Source organism: Esox lucius, chromosome 11, assembly GCF_011004845.1.
Source record: "Esox lucius isolate fEsoLuc1 chromosome 11, fEsoLuc1.pri, whole genome shotgun sequence".
NCBI lineage: Eukaryota > Metazoa > Chordata > Actinopteri > Esociformes > Esocidae > Esox > Esox lucius.
Window position 1 is genome coordinate 44,106,602 of NC_047579.1, and position 19,427 is coordinate 44,126,028.

Sequence of the window (19,427 nt, forward strand, 5' to 3'; positions counted from 1 at the left end):
CACCATGATCCTCTTTGCCTCCTAAACTTCAAATACTTACAGCGCACTCTAAGCATGACAAATAATGGATTAGAGTGGATTAGAGGCAGGCAAACATGAAAAGAGCCATATGTTTTGAACCGCCTGCTGGCCTAGATGCATGTGCATGCAAAGGGGAGATAAACCTAGTGTGTGTGTGTGTGTGTGTATGTTTTTCCTATACTCATGAGGACAAAAAATGTCACCAGTCCTCACAACAAAAAATACAAATTCTGCATTAGGGTTTAGGTTTAGGGTAAACGTAACAATTGGGGTTAGGTTAGATTTAGAGGATTTGGTTTAGGGTTACGGGTTAAAGTTAGGTGCTTGGTGTTAAGGTTAAGCATTGGATATAGCATTTAAAATATAGCATTTTCAACAGGAATACTCCACCAAACCACAAGGATAGGAAAACCTAAAATTTGTTTCCATGAGCAGTTTTATGTAGGCATGTGTGAGCTTTTACTATTGCATGTAGTTGCCACGACTGCCTGTGGCAGAAATCAATTTACAAAATATAATTGTACATTTCCAGAGGGAGGAGAGAAGGCAATAAAAGAATGAGTCTACATCATTGTGCACAAATGGCGATAATGAGGACGATGATCGTCCTGTAAATGAATCCAATTAAGGGAGTGTTATTCTCAGACTTCATGAATCTGCAAAATGATTCATTTAGGGACAGTTTGTCACCCAGGGAAAGACAATGAAATGTCATTGACCATCACCATACAGTGCTAATGAACTCATATCTCAGCCAGACAATTTGACAGTGAAATGTAGAGAGAGGGAGTGAGCTGTCCAGGAATACTTCCCCCTTCAGGAAGGTATTGGCCGTGTGGCCATAGTGGAGTCACTCGATGGGATTACCTAGGGGATTAGCAATGATAAGCACAATAACAAAATGGCTTGACGAGGACATTATATTTTCACTGTGCTGTATTTGAAACCACCTGATAAAAGCTCAGAGAATCTGTCTGCAGAATTGACTGTCTGAGTCACTGTCTTCCAGGCCGACAAACAGAAAGTAATGGCAAAGCAACAAGCCTGTGGAGTCTGCTTATGAGAAAGGAAAAGTCTACAGGGGAAAAAATAATGATGCAACATCTAATCACCTTCACACATCACTTTCAGCTGAGGTTTGCTACATAACTATGATTTTAAACAGTATCGAGCTACTGTAAGGGTTTCATATGCCTTGAATTGTGATATTTAGCTACAGGCTAAAATAAAGAGGAAAACAGATTTGGACTGCCCTTGAAGCCGGGGCCAACACCAGGCATAAGTGTTGTTGTTGTTGTTTGTTTATTTTGGAACTCATTTGGGGTCACAACTAATTATTGTAAGAATAGTAGAATACGCCTGGTGCTATTTCGAAATGTGTATTTGTGCATCAGAGGTTTTACTCTTGTTATGTCAGTCACTCGATTATCTGACAATTAACCATGTCCATTCTTTAATGGTAGCTAATTTAACAAGCTTTTAAATTCAGTAGTATTGATTTTAAACATGCTAAACATGCGTGAAAATTGCATTTTGTTCTCTTCAAAATTAATTGATAAGCATTGAATGGATCTATAATTAGAAGACGCACAGGATTGCCAGAAATTAGCGTCACATATCTGCCAATTTTTTTTTTTTATTTAATGACATTTCTATCCCTTGCAAAACATTATTACTATGCCATCAAGAGGGGGTTCTGAATACCTTTTACCTCACTGATGGGGGCCCCCCATCCAAATCTCACTTAGGGCCCTCAAAAGGCTAGAGCTGGCCCTGCTTAAAGCAATGCATCTTTCATGGTGAAAAAAAACTTTTTTCATGTGATATTATCACATGAAGAATAAAATCACCTTTGCAATAGGACTATGAACTATAATGCTAATTTATAATTTAAAATGTTGCTATTTGACCTTTCTTTGGAACCAATTTCATGCGCTAAACGATGAAGACATGCTGCACACTTCAGAATTCACTGCCAAAAATCTACCTTTCTATGAGCGAGAGAGAGAGAGGAGGTATAAGAGGAGTGGAGAGAAATAGAGAGAAATAGTGACAACGAATAAAAAGAACATGTGAAAAGGGCCAATTGTTATAACTACAAATGAAAAGTAAAAGAATAAAGAGAGAAAGGACAGACATGAACAGATGAGCGTGTGTGGTGGGGAGGTTTGCGCTGTGTGGCTGCAGGATATTAGTGCACGGGGACCCACAGCAGAGTTAACAGCTTTCCCATCACATTCTCAAGGAGGGTCAACAAGGGCCATCACAAACAGCGAGGCGGGAGCTTATCTTAATTCCGAAAGCAAGAAAATCCAAGATTCCGTCCATGCTGACTCCCGCTAATCGATGCCGACAGGTAATTCAGACGAGTGGATGGAAGGGGGTACGGCCTGTGGTTAGCTGCAGCAGAGCATCCGTAGACGCCGAGACCCCTCACACTCAGGTTCCACCGCAGCAACTCATTTAGGACCACTTTTGTGCCTCTATTATACAACCACAGTTGGCTGCATTATGTAATAGATAATTACCACATGAATGCACCTGAAGGGGACAAAAACAATTTAAATAATAAATCCCTACTAAATGTCTTTATACTTTTAGTAGGGAAATCCATGGCAATTGTCTGTGGAAAATCTCGGCAGGGATCTCGGTGGACCTCCGAATGTTCCGAAGTAATGTTTGCGATCTTCACCGGAGGTTCTCTCATGTTCTACGGACTACAGTCCTTGGAACTCCTTAGCTGTTCCTAAGGATGTGATTGTTGCTCCATTCACGGTGCATGATCCCACACAGGACCAGCTGTATTAAACCAGGGGAACACGCCATACAAAATGAGCGAAGTCTACCGCTGTACACTGCCAGCTTAACCCTTTGGACTAAGCACATCTCACAGTTGGTGGCAGCAATTGTTTTTTTTTCTATTATAGAAGACTAGCGAAGGACAGGCTGTAGTTGGTGGGGGGGGGGGGGGGGGGGGGTTGCCTGAGTATATCCAGAGTGTGCTTTAGAGAGAGAAAAGAGGCCCAGCCTAGCTGGTGTTTCACAGCTTTCACTGCTCCAGCGTTACGAGAGAGGCACTGTTACGTAATTCCACAAGAGACTCTCTCTTTCATTGTTGGCTATTGCTTCTCAGTACACTGAAATATACCTCTGTTGCCGATTCACACAAATTGCACAGGCCAGACACAGTGGTTGTGCTAATGTGCATGTGCTCAAGAAGCTTGATGATGTTATGATCTAAACACTCACATTACCGGTAACTGTAGGACCACAAACACATTAGGGGTCCATATTTTGTAATCAAACACATATATTGAGAATGTATTTTACATTACATTATCAGTACATTGCTATAACCACTGGACCCGCCTCATATACAAAAAGACAAATGCTTACTTTGTTTTATATTGTTTTATATGTTTTTTTATAGAAATTTCACACACAAAAGGCAAGAATCATGACCCAAAAGGCTTGGGTCCGTCTGTTTTAAGAAAGATGGACAGTACATGGAACTACTCAGGGGCCACTTAAATATGCAGGAGATTTGGAGCAGTAAACAATAAAGTCATGCAACAATATTGTAAATGAGTATCATATTTTAAGTCTGTATATTGATGCTTCAAGCAGTGGATATTGATCTCCTCAACAAAAAAATATGATTTAATGCTCAAATGAGGTGGCCACCACATCAGCAGACTACCACATACTGTTTCAGTGACCTGAATATCCCTGTTTGTGACTGTGCTGAGACAGTGAGACAGTTCTCCTTTGACTGAATGTTGTGTGAAGACAACCACTCCCTCTGGCAGTGTATCTAAAGAGATTGGATTCATTCCTATCTTTCAGAGGACTTTTTTTCAAGCTCAAACTTGGCAAAACATAATGAAGCAAACACAGGAGGACATAAAAATGGCACTAACCATTTTCATGTACATATCTGGCACCTGCCACCTACAACCAAACAAGCAATGACAAGGGTGGTGTGCATAGTCCAAATGGCCTGCCAGGTCGACAGCTAACAAGGAAAAAGACAGCAATCCCTGTGACGGAATTTCTAGTATTGCGTCATGGCTTTTGATATGACTGCTTTACCTTAAAAAGCCACTGTGTGCAAACATCCCCGCAAATCTTTTAGATGCCACTGGTCCCTTGCTTAAGCGAAATGACTGACACACTTTGCAAAGGCCTGTTTCATTTTAAATAGATGAGAAGCAGAGACACATTTTTCTGCACACCTCATATTATCATGTGTGAGAGAAAACTCTGTGCCACCCCTCTTCAACAGTGATTCAATAAAAGACTGTGTCACATGCACACCTCTGCTCGTGTCTATCGGACAGGATTACGGCCAACAGAGTTGACATGAGGAATAATGAACAGGAAAAAGACAGGTGTGCTGAAAGCGATGTCTGTCCACAAGTATGTTTCTCCTCGATGAAGAGGATTCAGGTGAAAGCCCAAAGGTTTTGGATCCCAAGTTAACGAGTAGGAAAGCAGAGCAGTTGTATATTTAACCAGCATGCTTACATTGGTCATGCGGTCCACTATTCGGCACTGGCCTATCAACATTTATATATGCCCTAGAGCACACAGACCAGATATACAGCTATCTCTCCCTGGTCAGTCCAGCCCTGTGTCCGCACAGTTGGAAATCCCTGAACAGCCAGGGTAATGAGAAGCCAAAGACCGAAACCAGCCTAATTAACAGGACACAGGAAAGGGCACATATATTTATGTGAAAAAGTAAGTACACCCCATGGAAGGTTGTCTTTTTTTGTAAATATCTTTGACACATAGATATTTGAGCTAATTTCCAAACACATTCCTTGATAAAGGCAGTCTAATTTAACAAATCTGACATACAACAATTTATTTTAAAGGCGTTTATCGAATTAATAAACAGAAATGTAATTATGCAGAAAAGTTAGTACACCCCGACCTTTGCCATCATATGCAATGGCTTAAATTCGATTTGGGTGTGCCAAAACATGTGAAAATTATTATCATCTCATTAGAGTACTGTAACTTGGGAGCCTTCATAAAGATTAGACACTTGATTTGTGGTCTTCAACATACAAGTGTGAGATAGCATATCATTCCAACCTCAAAAGACCTATCCGTGGCCTTCAGAAGAACAATTATTGATGCCCATGAGTCTATAAGAGGTTATAAAGCCATATCCAAGCAATTCAAGTTCATAATTCCTTTTTCCGGGCAATGAAGGTTAAGAAACGCCCAGAACACTGGCAATTTACAGTATATAGGACAGGTTGTCCCACCAAATTCAGCTCAAGAACGGCCTGAAACATACTCATAGAAGTGTTGAAGAACCCCAGGATAATGTCATGGGATCTACAGGCCTCTCTTGCCACAATTAATGTCAAAGTGCATGAATCAACTGTCAGAAAGAGACTACAAAAACCTAGCCTACATGGGAGATCAGGAAGGAAGTAGCCTCTGATAAAAAATAACATTGACATTTTCCTGACAAAACTACTGGAACCATGTGCTCTGGATAGATGAGTCAAAGGGGTAGATGTTTGGGTGCGATGCCAGGTTTCAAAATTTGGCAAAACACTGCTTATGAGAATAAACTTACACCAATTGTAAAACATGGTATTGATGGCATTATGGTTTGGGGCTGCTTTGTACCAGCCAGAAATCAACCATGCCAGGAATCAACCATGAATTCCATCATTCTGGAGAAAGCTTGAGGAGAACGTGAGGTCATCTGTCAAAATCTCCAACTGAACCAAACATGGATTGTGGAACAGAACTGTAACGATCCATGGGGAGACAGAGGCAAACGCAGAGTTTGAAGAAACTGAGCTTTTAATAAACGCAAAGGAAAAACCAAAACCTAGTGCCGTGCACTGAGATATAAAACAAACACTGGAACGTGATATTGGCATACACAACACAATGACCAACGATGACAGGAAGAAAATGGATGAACTAAATACATAGACTAACAACGAGAACAGAAACAGGTGGGGGCTAAACACAGGTGAAAGGAATTGACCGATTAACTGAAACGAGAACAGGAAAGACCAAACAAGGACATGACAAACCAATGACACACAGAAAACACGAAGCGAAAGGGTCCTGTCCAGCTGGGACCGTGACAAGAACAATGACCCAAAATCCATATACAAAAGTGTGGCTCAACAACAGAATAGCACAAAAAGAACAAAGGGAAGGTTATGGACTTGACGAGTCATAGCACAGATGTCAATCCTAACAAAATGCAGCAGGTATACCTGAAGCAGGGTGTGGATGTGAGAAAGCCTTCAAACACAACCAAGTTGAAGCAGTACTGTAAAGAACAGTGGGCAAAAATGACTCTCCCGGGTGTGTACTTCTTTACATGTAGCACCTAGTATAATTTTTTTCTCTTGAAAATCAGAGACAGTAAAGGACACAGTTGTCGAGATTAAATCTACAAAATAACAAGACACAAAGCCAAGCATTGCCCATTGAAACTCCCCCCCCCCAGATGATTCAGGTCCCAGTGATTGGGATGTGCGTAGTGTTGATTTCCATGGTGGTCAGAAGGGATTATAGTTTATAATCAGCTCCAGATCTTATAGGAGTATCAAAGAGAAATAATTGGATTTTCAGCCTTTTTTCTATGGTGTGATTAATGTGCCAACCTCATTTACGCCTTACAGGCCACTTCATATGCCCTTATTTACCATTACATTTCTAGGGATGTTTACACTTTTATTATACTGGAAAGAAGTAATGGAATACACACCCACGTAATGTCCTTGGTTTATAAATAAATAATACAAGTTATTGGTTAAAACAAAGTTCAGACCTCTTTTAATTTTTACACATTTAAGTGAATCAAATTAGTCAATATAATTAGAGGTGTTTTATTATGATCCAGAGATACAGTTATTGTGTTCAGGTGTGGAAACATGGCTATTGGGTAACTGCCTGTGAGTACAAAGAGGAATGGTTTAGCCCAACCCCATGTTACACTATATAAGAAAACACTGAAGAATTTGAGGAGACATCATTTAATTCTGGAAGACTGATTAAAACACTGATACTTACATCATAGCAGCCATTTCTAAATAGATGTTTCAAAGACATTAGTGTGACAGCAACCTGATCCAAACTGGCCTTCCTCAATCTTCTCCACCAATCACCATGTCCCCCTAATATCCTTCTACACTCCTCTTTACTATCTCACAATGTATTGGAACCATGACCCAGGTGGTCTTGCTAAGAGAAATGTGATGGCATAATTGACGTGAATGATTTTCCACAGATCTCCATGTTTATCTCAGGGACAACACCTCACCGGCTCGGCAATCTGGCCCTCCAGATCCATCTTTCCCCCCCGCCTCCCTCTCTTCTCCAGCCCCATCAGAGCACTGGTCTCACGGCGGGTGATCGCCGGGCTGAGCTGATGCGCCCTGAAAGGCAGCAATGTTTAATGAGCAGCACAGGGCGTGCGAGTGGAAAGACAACAGGTGGACCGTCAGATTGATGCACCGCAGCTGGAGAAGCACCGCGATTCTTGCCAGCTGTCGGCCCCGAAAAAATCATTGAAAAAGAAAAAGGGGGATCTTTGCAAAGCATCCTAACACGATGCCAAGACGTTTTTTATATTCCTACCAGACGCTGGAAGGAGGTAATAAGAAGGTGAATGCATGGAGATGTGGTTCCTTACTCTGGTTTGGTGACACTTGGCTTTGTTCATGGTGATTGCACCATGTAAACATTTAAATGCATTTGTCTCCCGGTAACCTAACATAACAGACGTTCTGCTGAGACGTATCTCGAGTCTGATCTGAGTCATTATGCATGGTGCTGGGCAACAGCACTCTCCAAACTTGGCAAAGCAAGAGATCGACTTCATTGCTCAGGCCACACAAAATATAGTGAGCTAAATTGATTTAATTTAGTTGGTGTTGCTCTGTGAAGTTGTTGCCCTGAAAGCCCAATGCTGTGTCCACCTTCATTACTCTGCAATCGATCATCATCTGGGAGGCAACTTCTTTGGAAATGACTAGGCTATGGTCTACATGCTCTTAAAGATCTCAGCCAAAACAATAGTGAAAAACTAAAACTGTTTCTAAAGAGGAACAAGAAAAAAAGCATTATGTTTTTTTTTTAAATGCATAATAAAACACATTTTCAAGGTTTTCGAGACACAACAGTTACCAGTAGTGCAAATCTTGACCACACTGCTGCTTTAACTAATCATTTTACATATTTTACATGCTATCAGGCCAGAAGCAATGGAAATCTTCAAAGCACCGAAGACCACGGCACAACAAAGTAATGACATATTTCTCTTACATAAGTCTAAGAATAAATAATAAAAGCAATGCAATCATTGCTACATCAGAATTGTGTTAACAGATTGGTGTTTTGGAATGTAATGCAATGGCATGAAATATTTATAATTGTCTTTATTACACTAAGGGTTTTTGAACCTGTTAGTCAGGCATGCTAAGACGCTCTCCAACACAAGTGCTATCATACACGGGCCAGCAAATGGTGTGAACGCTGGCACATTAGGGTAGACACTAGCATGTTTGCTCCAAGTTTTGAAAGGGTTTCTATGGTAACAATGCCATCTTTCCATTCATTTGACAATCAATTCATTCCTCCAGTAATAACTGGCCATTTTTACATGATTTAACACAAGTCTTTATTATGACTGGACACTTGCGCCAAGGTAAGTGAGAAGCTCCAATGGGTTAATACCAAGAATTATGGTGCATCATTACCGAAATGCTTTAAGACAGAGAGATGCATTAAAGCAATATTGGCATCTGGTTCAGTCTGCCGTCAATAACATTTAAAATACATGTTAGCTTAATTAGCTTGATTCCTTAAAAGTGAGGTTTGGTCCTAACTGGTGCGCACATAAATCAGGTCTAAAGCAGCCTGACACTGAATAAAGAAGGTGGGTATAACACATGGAAACAACTGTAGCTCCCTGTCTATTGCTCCTGATATGAAACTTTTGTCAGCATCTCCTGAGAGGACAAATATTGCTCATAGGGGCTCAACGAAGAAGCTTAGCTTCCCTAACGTTCCCTACCCATGAGGGATGATAACCGGGCTTCAGTGGAAACAATCACCCCTGTTTACCGCCATGCCCACGTCCCACGTCATCCATCAGAATTGTTCTCATCCAGCCACATGGCCACCACCACCTCACTGACCAGGACAGATCCTCCTAATGGTGCCCTTAAACAAATGTTCATTTATCATCATTTTGGTTTGTTTATGGATAAATCTTCTGCGAAAGGGGGGGGGGGGGGGCACTCAGGCCACCCGTGTCAGTGGTTGAACAGATGCTGCGCCTAAGTCTCGCCGAGCAGATGTTAATGATTTAGCCTGTTTTGGCACCCTGAAGCACAGACACACCGCGGCCTAACAGAAGATTCAAGTGGTTGTCATTGAAGGAAATGGATCATCACTAACGGACACCTGTGTGACATTACTGCTCATTGGGGAAAATGCGTCATGCTCAACCGATTAAGCGCATCTAAGATCAACACCGGTAGCTCTTTCCGAAACAGTGATTAAGATGCTAGATACTTTCAAATGGCACCGTTTTTTGGGGGGGAGGAAATAAAAGAATTTTGTGATCACTGTCACCAAGGAACCTCTTTGGTTTTATGTCTCTATTCCAAGAGTTATCCTTGAATTTCTTCCCTTGTAACTTGTGCAGGGCAATGAACTAAGTAAATCTTCCATTTATGGTCCCCTATGGGTAAAACATTCCCTTTCATTCCCTGATGACGGGCTAGATAAGAAATCGTCAGAAATCAAAGGGAGTGTATTTTCTTTAGATCCACGGGCCCCAGATAACCCATCAGCGATGGTAGTGAACAGATGCACCAGGATAGGACAAAGGGGAAGTTGAAAGAATAACCCGTTGTGATTTGTCAGATGGGGCGGACTTATCATTTGTACTGATAAACAGGCCAGACGCCACTGGTGTAAATGAGCCTTACATAAGAGTGGGAGTACAGCTACATGATTTCAAAAGGAGGAAACATTGCTGTGTCTGTCTGCTGCTGTGCTGCGGTGGCGGCGCCATTTTGATTTTTCTCTGAGGCAATGGGAGGGGAGTTCCTTTCGCAGTGTTTTTTCCTTCACTCTCCTGATTTCCAGCAGTAGATTTCACAGATCTAAAGTGCTTAAACATATTTACTCAACTTTGCCAAGTCTGTTTAGCAGACAAAGACTTTAATTACGATTTGCAGAGTACTGGACAATCCTTGCTATGGGGCAGGGAATATTTCATTCCAGATGGCAGTTTGGCTGTTTCAATCAAAACACTGTTCCATTGAATTTGAATTAACATCCACACCTTTTGTCCCAGCTGTTTGGCTCTGCTGTAAATATCAAAAGGAGTAGTGTGTTGCTTTCTAAAAGCACAGATTAATAATTATACTGTGGGGAGAACAAGTACTTGATACACTGCCGATTTTGCAGGTTTTCCCACTTACAAAGCATGTAGAAGTCTGTAATTTTTATCATAGGCACTCTTCAACTGTGAGTGACGGAATCTAAAACAAAAATCCAGAAAATCACATTGTATGATTTTTAAGTAATTCATTTGCATTTTATCGCATGACTTACGTATTTGATACATCAGAAAAGCAGAACTTAATATTTGGTACAGAAACTTTTGTTTGCAATTACAGAGATCATACATTCCCTGTAGTTCTTGACTCCAGGACCTTGAGATGCTTCTTACGGAGCCACTCCTTAATTGCCCTGGCTGTGTGTTTCGGGTCGTTGTCATGCTGGAAGACCCAGCCACGACCCATCTTCAATGCTCTTACTGAGGGAAGGAGGTTGTTGGCCAAGATCTCGCGACACATGGCCCCATCCATCCTCCCCTCAATACGGTGCAGTCGTCCTGTCCCCTTTGTAGAAAAGCATCCCCAAAGAATGATGTTTCCACCTCCATGCTTGGTAGGTGATCAAATACTTATGCCATGCAATAAAATGCTAATTAATTATTTGAAAATCATACAATGTGATTTTCTGGATTTTTATTTTAGATTCCCTCTCTCACAGTTGAAGTGTACGTATGATGACAGACCTCTACATGCTTTGTAAGTAGGAAAACCTGCAAAATCGGCAGTGTATCAAATACTTGTTCTCCCCACTGTACATACATACATATATATATATATATATATATACATATACATATACATATATATATATATATATATATACATATATATATATATACACACATATACATATATATATATATATATATACTGATATACACACATATATATATTATCAGTTTCATAACTTAATGCTAGTCTTTAAATCAAACCCCCCAATCTGATCCACCATGGAATCTATATCTCCCAAAGACAGGCATCAATACACTTGCATTAGCATGCACTGTCGCAGATCTGAGGCATTGTGGTCACTTGACATTCGAAGAGGGAGAAATTTATTGATTATGATGAGGATGGTTTGGCACCTCCGCGGCTTGAAGAAGCTACAGTACACACAGGCTCGGTTGGCCACACTCACCTTTCCGTATAAACCCCCCATTACTACAAAGTGGTTCATCCACCTACATTGAGAACTCTGTATGGAAAATCCATCTGCAGAGGCTTGCATTTATCTTAATCGTGTACAGTATTACATACTCTTGCTGAGAGACCGCTTCTTTGTAAAGACAGAATAGACTATGTTTATTATTACAGTTCTGAGACATAAACCATCATACCGTCCTTTACTGTAAATATCAAACTATCGTTAATCCAATCTTATCTAAAAGGGAAAATGTTAGACTTGTCAGTCAATAGAGATACATTTTCCTGAAGTATTAAGTAGACTACAGCCTTTCAAAAATGTCTCTTTTTGAAAGGTTTACGGACAGTTTACCTTTAACATGAATACATTCATGCAATTTATTTCCTGGCTACAGAGGAACCACAATTATTTGGACTTTGTGGTCTGACTTCTAAGATTTCGGATTTCCCAGGGGAACTAATTAAAGTGATTGGAATCCAGTGTTTTCATTGAACAGGATGCTGCTCCCAAGAGAGAGTGAGAGAAAGAAAGAGAGAGAGCGAGAGGGAGAGAGAGAGAGTGTGTGTGTGTCCAATCACTTAATGGTGGATCGTACAATCAAGTATCATATCCAGTGGTCAACATACATGTATTTTTCCATACAACGGAATAATATGAATAGCTTTTTCTATTACCATATATGCATAATTCATTGCACAAGTAACACTTTTGACCATAGCCTTCACAATGTGCCGTTTCAAAACAATGTTTATATTACTTGTACATACATGCATAGAATTATTTTATACTGTGTGACAAAAAAAATAAGCTTTTAATATGCTTAAATGTTATTCAGATTAAGTCTGATAGATTTTTTAAATTGTATTTTATTATATAATGCATGGACAATTATTGGCACGTTTTTGAAAAGTTTTTGGCGTGTATATATATCACTTTGTCTTTCCACTGTATGATGCTGTTGACCTTTTCACCCTGAAAGCACTGCAATTTCTGCTGTGTGCCTCGTATGCATATTCCGCCATCCGAGAGAGTATGTCATTCAGTGAAGGGAGGGAGGAAGGAAAGACCGTGCACTTTTTCTTGTTCACTCGCCGATCAATAAAAGAGGCTCTGAAGTGAGCACATTGACAAACCTGTTATGTATCACCGGTTCTAATGGGTTCTCATGCACGGGACATTCATCAGGCCGTGCGGCGCTGCAGCCTGCAGGTATACTGCCGCTGTGGTATTTCGTAGCCATGCCCTCTAATTACTTTGCAGTGAAGGGTGGGAGAGCAACATTCAATATGCCTCGCTGCCGTGCCGCTTGTGTGATGTTTGTTTACCAAAGGTTTTCGTCTAGCGTGAGACAGTTGAGCGGGAGGCTGGGGCCTGCACGGCGGAGTCTTTTCTGACACGCCGTAAAGATTTTCGTCTCACGCTCCTAAATGAGTTGTGACTCATTTAAATCCCCCCCCCCCGAGCCAACCCCTGCAAAGAAAAAGTTCAACAATTGAACTCCTGTTCCGATGCATCTGTGTGACTTCCTCTTATCACACAAACTGGTGTGTTCTTTATCAACAGAGTTGTGCAGTATGACCAGAGGCCAGGACCGGACCAGTGCATATGCTGAATAGGGTGACTGCCTAGGACCCTGCACATTTTGTCAATCAATCATGGTGGCAATTTACTACGGAGAGTAAGTAGCAAACTACATCTTCAAATAAAGGCCCACAACTGGCCATATGAGTTAAATATTTGTAGATCTGTATTTAGTCCATCCATCTATTCAAAAGCGCATTAATCATGGTTGAATGACAAACGCCTCGAGGGGGCCAGCATTGATTGTGTTAGTCATTCTCCCTGGCTTTAAAATAACATTTCTCTCTGACCCCATGGTGAAATGTGTACAACTGAAGGAAATTTACTGTAAACTTGTAAACTTCTTCCTGAAAATATGCGTAGAACAGTATGCAATATGTTATAAAATTGCCCAAAACTGTGTAGAATTGCTTGAAATTAACTTTAAAATGTAATTTTTTATTTCAGCTGTTAAAGAGTGGGTCCAAAGTCTCACGTAAGTACCCAAAAAAAACAGGTTCGGCTCTGTCAGAAATTAAAATGCTTAAAAATGACATAATGACATTTAATTATGTTTTATGTATTTAAATGTTCTTGAGTAAATTACCACTTTGTGAAATGTAGACAACAAATGATCACAGAACAATACCTAATACACCCAGATCTGAGATGTTTTGCTTCATCTGGTTCCAAATGCATCTGGGATCTAAATGGCCATCTCTGCCACCTTCAATAAAGTCTCCTAAGTAAACACCAACACATTGCTTTCTGAAATGGGTCCAGGTCACAGCTCAGTAAACGCTGTACACAGTTAATGAGTCACACAAGCTGCTGATTCAAGGTGAAGTTTGCTAATGCCACATTGTATGCTTTCTCAAAGATACCATCTTGACAATTGTGCCATCTTTGCTTTGTAGAATTGAAATAAAACAGCACCCAAGGGCAACCAACTCAGCTTTAGGACATCAGCTTTGTATTTCCATGTTATCTGCAAATTCCAGGCTGCATTAGATACAGAAAGTCCTCAACCTTCAGTCACATTTTGCCACTGAATGCTCAGGGACTGTCAATAGACATTATATTGCATTTCAATTGTCCTGAGATACACTTCAGACAATGTCTAAATGACAAAAATGTCCTTTAGACTAAAGGCATGTAGAGAGGCTGCAGGTTTCAATTAAATGTTGAATTTGTGTATTATTGTATTAATGTATGCAGGTTTTAAATTGGGGTTTTTAAACAGCAGTATTACCTTTAATAATAGATTTTGCTCGATTTTGACCTGTGGCTGCTTCCTTCATGTGTTGTGAACAGTCTCTGTCACAGCTTGCATTGTCCCGACATGACAGAGCACCAGGGATGATTCTGACTGGAATGAAGGGGATTTGAACGCTGTTAAAATTCACCATTTTATTCACAAATAATATCTATCTATTTGAAAGGGAATCCAGATTGTAGTATTTTTATGTTAATAAGAGCCATTTATCAAAAGATCATGCTTGTTATCCTGAAGGAGAAGTATTTCTGCACATATGTTAATTCGATCTAATACACCAGTACCATGGATATATCCCTCATGTGCCAATCAATTACTTTGTCTGAATTTCAAAATGTCATAATTATATCCACTTTTCCTCCTGAACCTGCCCTGCAATATGTTCAACCTGTATCTACATGTTCCTAAACCCCCTCGGTATGAGATGAGGTAGAGTACGGAAAATGCACCACATTTTACTAACTGCGTTAACATGGAGACAAATATCAGATCATACAGAATCCAGTCTGTTGTCCCATAACTAACCAAGACACTGGTAATGCTCGTCTTAGGCATCACCTCTTGGTTCGCCCACATACTAGACAAAACACAACGCAGAGTTATTGCTAACTCTATAGTTGCCATAACTTAACTCAAACTCCTCTCTGAATGCTCAAAACCCTAAGGTCTTAAACTCTTGATGGTGTTGCACTGAGGCCAATATTAGGTCCTATGCTTCACTATGTAACATTCCCCCACTAATGGTCTCTTTGCAGCACCAACACATTTCTGTTCCATCAGTGAATAGAACTCAGGGTTACAGTGAACGGGACTCCACGACCTTGCAACTTTAAATCCATGCCCTAAGATATTCCACTAAGAGGCCATCTTGACAAGGGTACAAATGTTGTTTCGATGCTGGGGCTGCTACAGTATTGTAAGCGCATATTTTGGCATGCTGTTGTACCATATGTTTGTCAGCTTTGTGTACAAAGCGTGACTGGTCTCTTTGATTACACTTTACACGTTGTTAACTATATACCCAGAGCATCTGTGTTTGAGCATGCCAGTTTACCATGCCTAAGTAATGTCTTTAAGACATGGAGATCCCATCCTGCAATCCATTCAGGAACAAGGCATCCATAACCTATACCAGACATTAATGTTTTCCTTTGTTTAAATTGTTACTCCTCATTATGTACTACCTGACATTATTTGTTTTTAACAAGAAAATAATGTCATGTTTCCTCAGCCAGTTACCTAATCAGAGGCACTGTATATTCAAAGGTATGCACAAGTTTACTTTAGTTCAAAATGAACAAATGTGACAACCCATCACCCTCGCCAGCAGACCTATCACCACTACTACGGTAATCATCACCGAAAGCCCACTAGCATTCCTGCACTGACTCATGCTAGGGTCAAATATGTCAATTATATGTCTCTGGATGATTCATATCAATGTATAGATATTTAAGATTGTATCGGCATGTTATTCACTGGTCAAAGCTACACTCTAAAACATGTCAGCTGCACATTGATTCACCCAATTCCTTATCAATGGCATGCATTTAGTGTCCTGTCCTCAGTGGATCCTGTGACACTTGAACGTTTAAGTCAGCCAGCACCATGGACAGCAAACTCCTATGGACAAATACTCTAAACTAAATGAATAGTGTTTCACGCTTTCTCTGACCTTAAGGTCTTGTTTTTGAATGCAAGTTAAAAATCTAATTAGATAACTTTTGATACGCAACGCGTCTGTGTACAGTATGTCAGTGGCCCAAAAAAATTATATTATTAGTAAAATATTTTGTTTTGCCTTCAGTCACTGTGTTACTGGAATATATTTATTTCTCCAATGGCAATTTATCGAATAGCACAACTTCGTATCCTCCACTCCTTACCATCATGAGAAGCTGTAATTCTCTTTCAGTATCCGCAGCACGATCTCACTCTCTTCCTCAAAGAATCAAGCTAAGGCAACTTGCATACAAAATAGCTGACTCAATCTTCAAGCTGCATAATCAAGATAAGGAAGACGGGGACAGGAAAAGGGAGAAGCGAGATGCTAATGTGAAGCAAAGCTCCGGCGACAGTAGCTATGAAACTATGCAAGTATGTTTTACAACTGTAAGAGCTCTCCCGGAAAAATATTAGTTTTAGCTAGAAATATGAAGTTAGGCGGCTCTAGTCAGGCGTGAAAAGTGAATGGTGACCGTGTCATGAAATTTAAACAAAATAACAATATAAGTTTTCTGTAATTATTCTTATTTTAGATTTTTTGTATATTACATTGTTCCCTGAAAATGTTGATATGGTTCTTAAGTGCCAAATGCCAGATACGTAATTAATAAATGAGTATGCTTTTTCTTTAACTTTACAAACGAGCGGTGAGCAACACTGTAAACCCATTAACTCAATATGTTGTCATGATATGTTTGGTTGTGTATCAGCAAAGCGTCTTGTCTTGGCAATCTTTATAAGTGAACCACCAGTTCCTCAACAAATGAATATTGTGCAATTTGTACACACACACACAAACACACAACATATTTATAGACAGACTGTAAACCGTCTTGTACACAAATATTTGCAAACTAACACGAGCTCTTACATTCAACATAACGCTCTACGTATGAAGACTACACTCCGTACGTGTCCCAAGTATGAGCACTGCATGTATGGATTGTGAGGGCTTTAGTTCAACCGTATGATTATTTTGCAAATGATATAAATCACGGGATATTAGCAAATACTTTTCTTTAAATTAAAATAAACTGCGCTTTTTAAATAATTCTTCGTCTCACTTTTAAAAAGGGATAAATCCATACCATAACTTAGCCTGTCTGGGTCTTTAGAGCATACGTCACGCACCTCTCTTTCACATGAATGACAACATGTATTAGCATGCTCAGAGACATGCATGCAAGAGACTACATAGCTAGCGATTAATTATAGCTACGAGGTACTAACTGCACATGGTGCAGCAATATGTTACAATAAGCTAAGAATGATCTTTCTACTGTAGGCTGTCATGCCATACTCACCGTTACAGATTAGCCCTGTTGACTGGTTAAATTCCTAGTTCCTTCGCAGACCTGGCGCGCCTAGCACATTGGACTGTACTGTCATATTTTTCTAATTTGGTAGCTCACTATCCTGCATGCAAACTAGGAATTTGAAGTCAAATATATTGTAATTGACGTCAGTTGCGGTGTGCACAAGATGCACATTCCGCTTCTTTTCATTATGAAATATTGACATATAAAAAAGTAACACAGTTGTCATATAACTGTCAGAGAACCCATAAAGCTTTGCTATGAGACAAATACATTTTATGGTTCAAGGCGATCTCTAGCGGTAAAGAGGGTTCGTTCGGTTCGTTGTCCGTGGTGCTGAAATACATGTCACATAGTATCTATTTCTACAGTATGTTTAAGTTCGCTATACTTTCGCCTTTCGGTTGCATATTACAGACAAGGAACATGACATCAGAGATTAAAAGGTTTAAAAGGGACGGCAACACTGTTGGTTAAAATCATTGTGTCTACGGTAATACGGGTCCATGGGGCAGATTATAATGAAATAACTTAGGGCGCTCAGAATTTTTTTTTAAAGCCCTACAGTTAACATGTCTCGATCTGATCGTTCACTAATAAAACAAATACATTCCAAACTTAACTAAGGCTAAGAATGCCTCCGTGAAGTTTCTCTTGGGGTTTTACATGCACTGGCCTACGCAACTTCAACCCAGTTCCACATTATTCACGGGGACTTAATAAGTTATATGCAGCAATGTGTTGCTAACACACGTAGCCAGCGGTACACGTCTCACATATATAAACTGCGTTATCCTTGGACACATGCAGACACTTTTATATCGCAGACATTCAATGTACTGTGCAGACAATTAAAAACGACAGAAACGTGCTGAATTTCTTTGAGAATTAACAGTTGTATTGTGTTCTGCAGTATTAGAGCATATTAGAGGACAGCATTCCTCCACTACCCAGAAATATTAAATCGCTTACCTGCTTAGAAGAGAGGAGCAGCAGCCCTCTATCCTTTCCAGATCCTCAACGGGAACCCTATGTCACCATGAACCCCAATACATTTCAAGGAGGCAGCAGATTTCTGATGAAAAATCCAGGGATTCTGTTGGCCACAGAATACAAGAGCTGCGGCTCCTAACTGCGTCAAGCGCGAGCCTCACAGATCCATTAAACAGTGAGTGATTAATTCAAGGCAGAGCCCTGATTGCTCACTCCTCGCTGCTCCTTTATGTATTCCGATCAGACCCGGGAGTCAGGAGTTTCCATTACGCCGCGATAGGGCTCTTTTTTTCAATCATATTGGGGCTGACACCACGTTTTGACCATAATCGGCTGGTTATGATTTCAGTTGGGAAACGGAGAAGAGAACTACGAGACAGGAGAAGCATGTTGATCCTGAGGTCCAGTTGGGGAGAAGTTAAATCTCATAATAAGATTGTTTGTCACTGCGTGGCTATAAATAGTACGAGTTCAACACATTTGTCTGTGGGGCAGGCTAATTGAAAAATCCTTCTGTTGAAGTGTGTCACGTGCACCTATAAATCGAGTAGATACTGAATATAAAAGTGTATACATAATGCATATGTAAGCACATAAATATATTATTTATTTGAATCTAATTTATTATTGAATCTAATCTAATTAGATTTATAATGTAAGTATTATATGTGAGTGTGACAACATCACTTTATGTTCACCGTGGAACTGCAGCCACATAGTGTTTACATGAACGGTTAATAGGTGTGTTTGCACATACAGTACACACGTGAGTAAGGGACATTATTTTAAAAAAATACTTATATGACACAGTTTTATACTGTGTATATTATTTCGGAATTAATTAATTGTTCGGTATTTTCCCCAAATGTGATTTGTCAATTTGGCCGAAATGACCACAGCGCTAAAGACAATTGCATGCTGATAACAAAGATTAGCTGGTTCGTGTTTACAAAATAGAAACACAACTTTATTGGAATTGATATAAA

At 40.1% G+C, this 19,427-nt stretch overlaps 1 protein-coding gene across 4 annotated transcripts in view; it reads right to left on the reverse strand.

Annotated features, from left to right (window-relative positions):
• The window catches only part of elfn1a (extracellular leucine-rich repeat and fibronectin type III domain containing 1a), a 185,466-nt gene that overhangs the window by 72,559 nt on the left and 93,480 nt on the right, over window positions 1-19,427 (reverse strand). Inside the window, exon 1 of one of the 4 annotated variants that reach the window (XM_034294913.1) lies at window positions 18,421-18,864. The exons of 2 other annotated variants lie outside the window; for them this stretch is intronic. The gene's annotated coding sequence lies outside the window, so the exon portion shown is untranslated. Of the gene's footprint in view, window positions 1-17,436; window positions 17,559-18,420; window positions 18,865-19,427 lie in introns of those variants that run through there. One more of the 4 variants, XM_034294914.1, reaches the window with a different exon arrangement.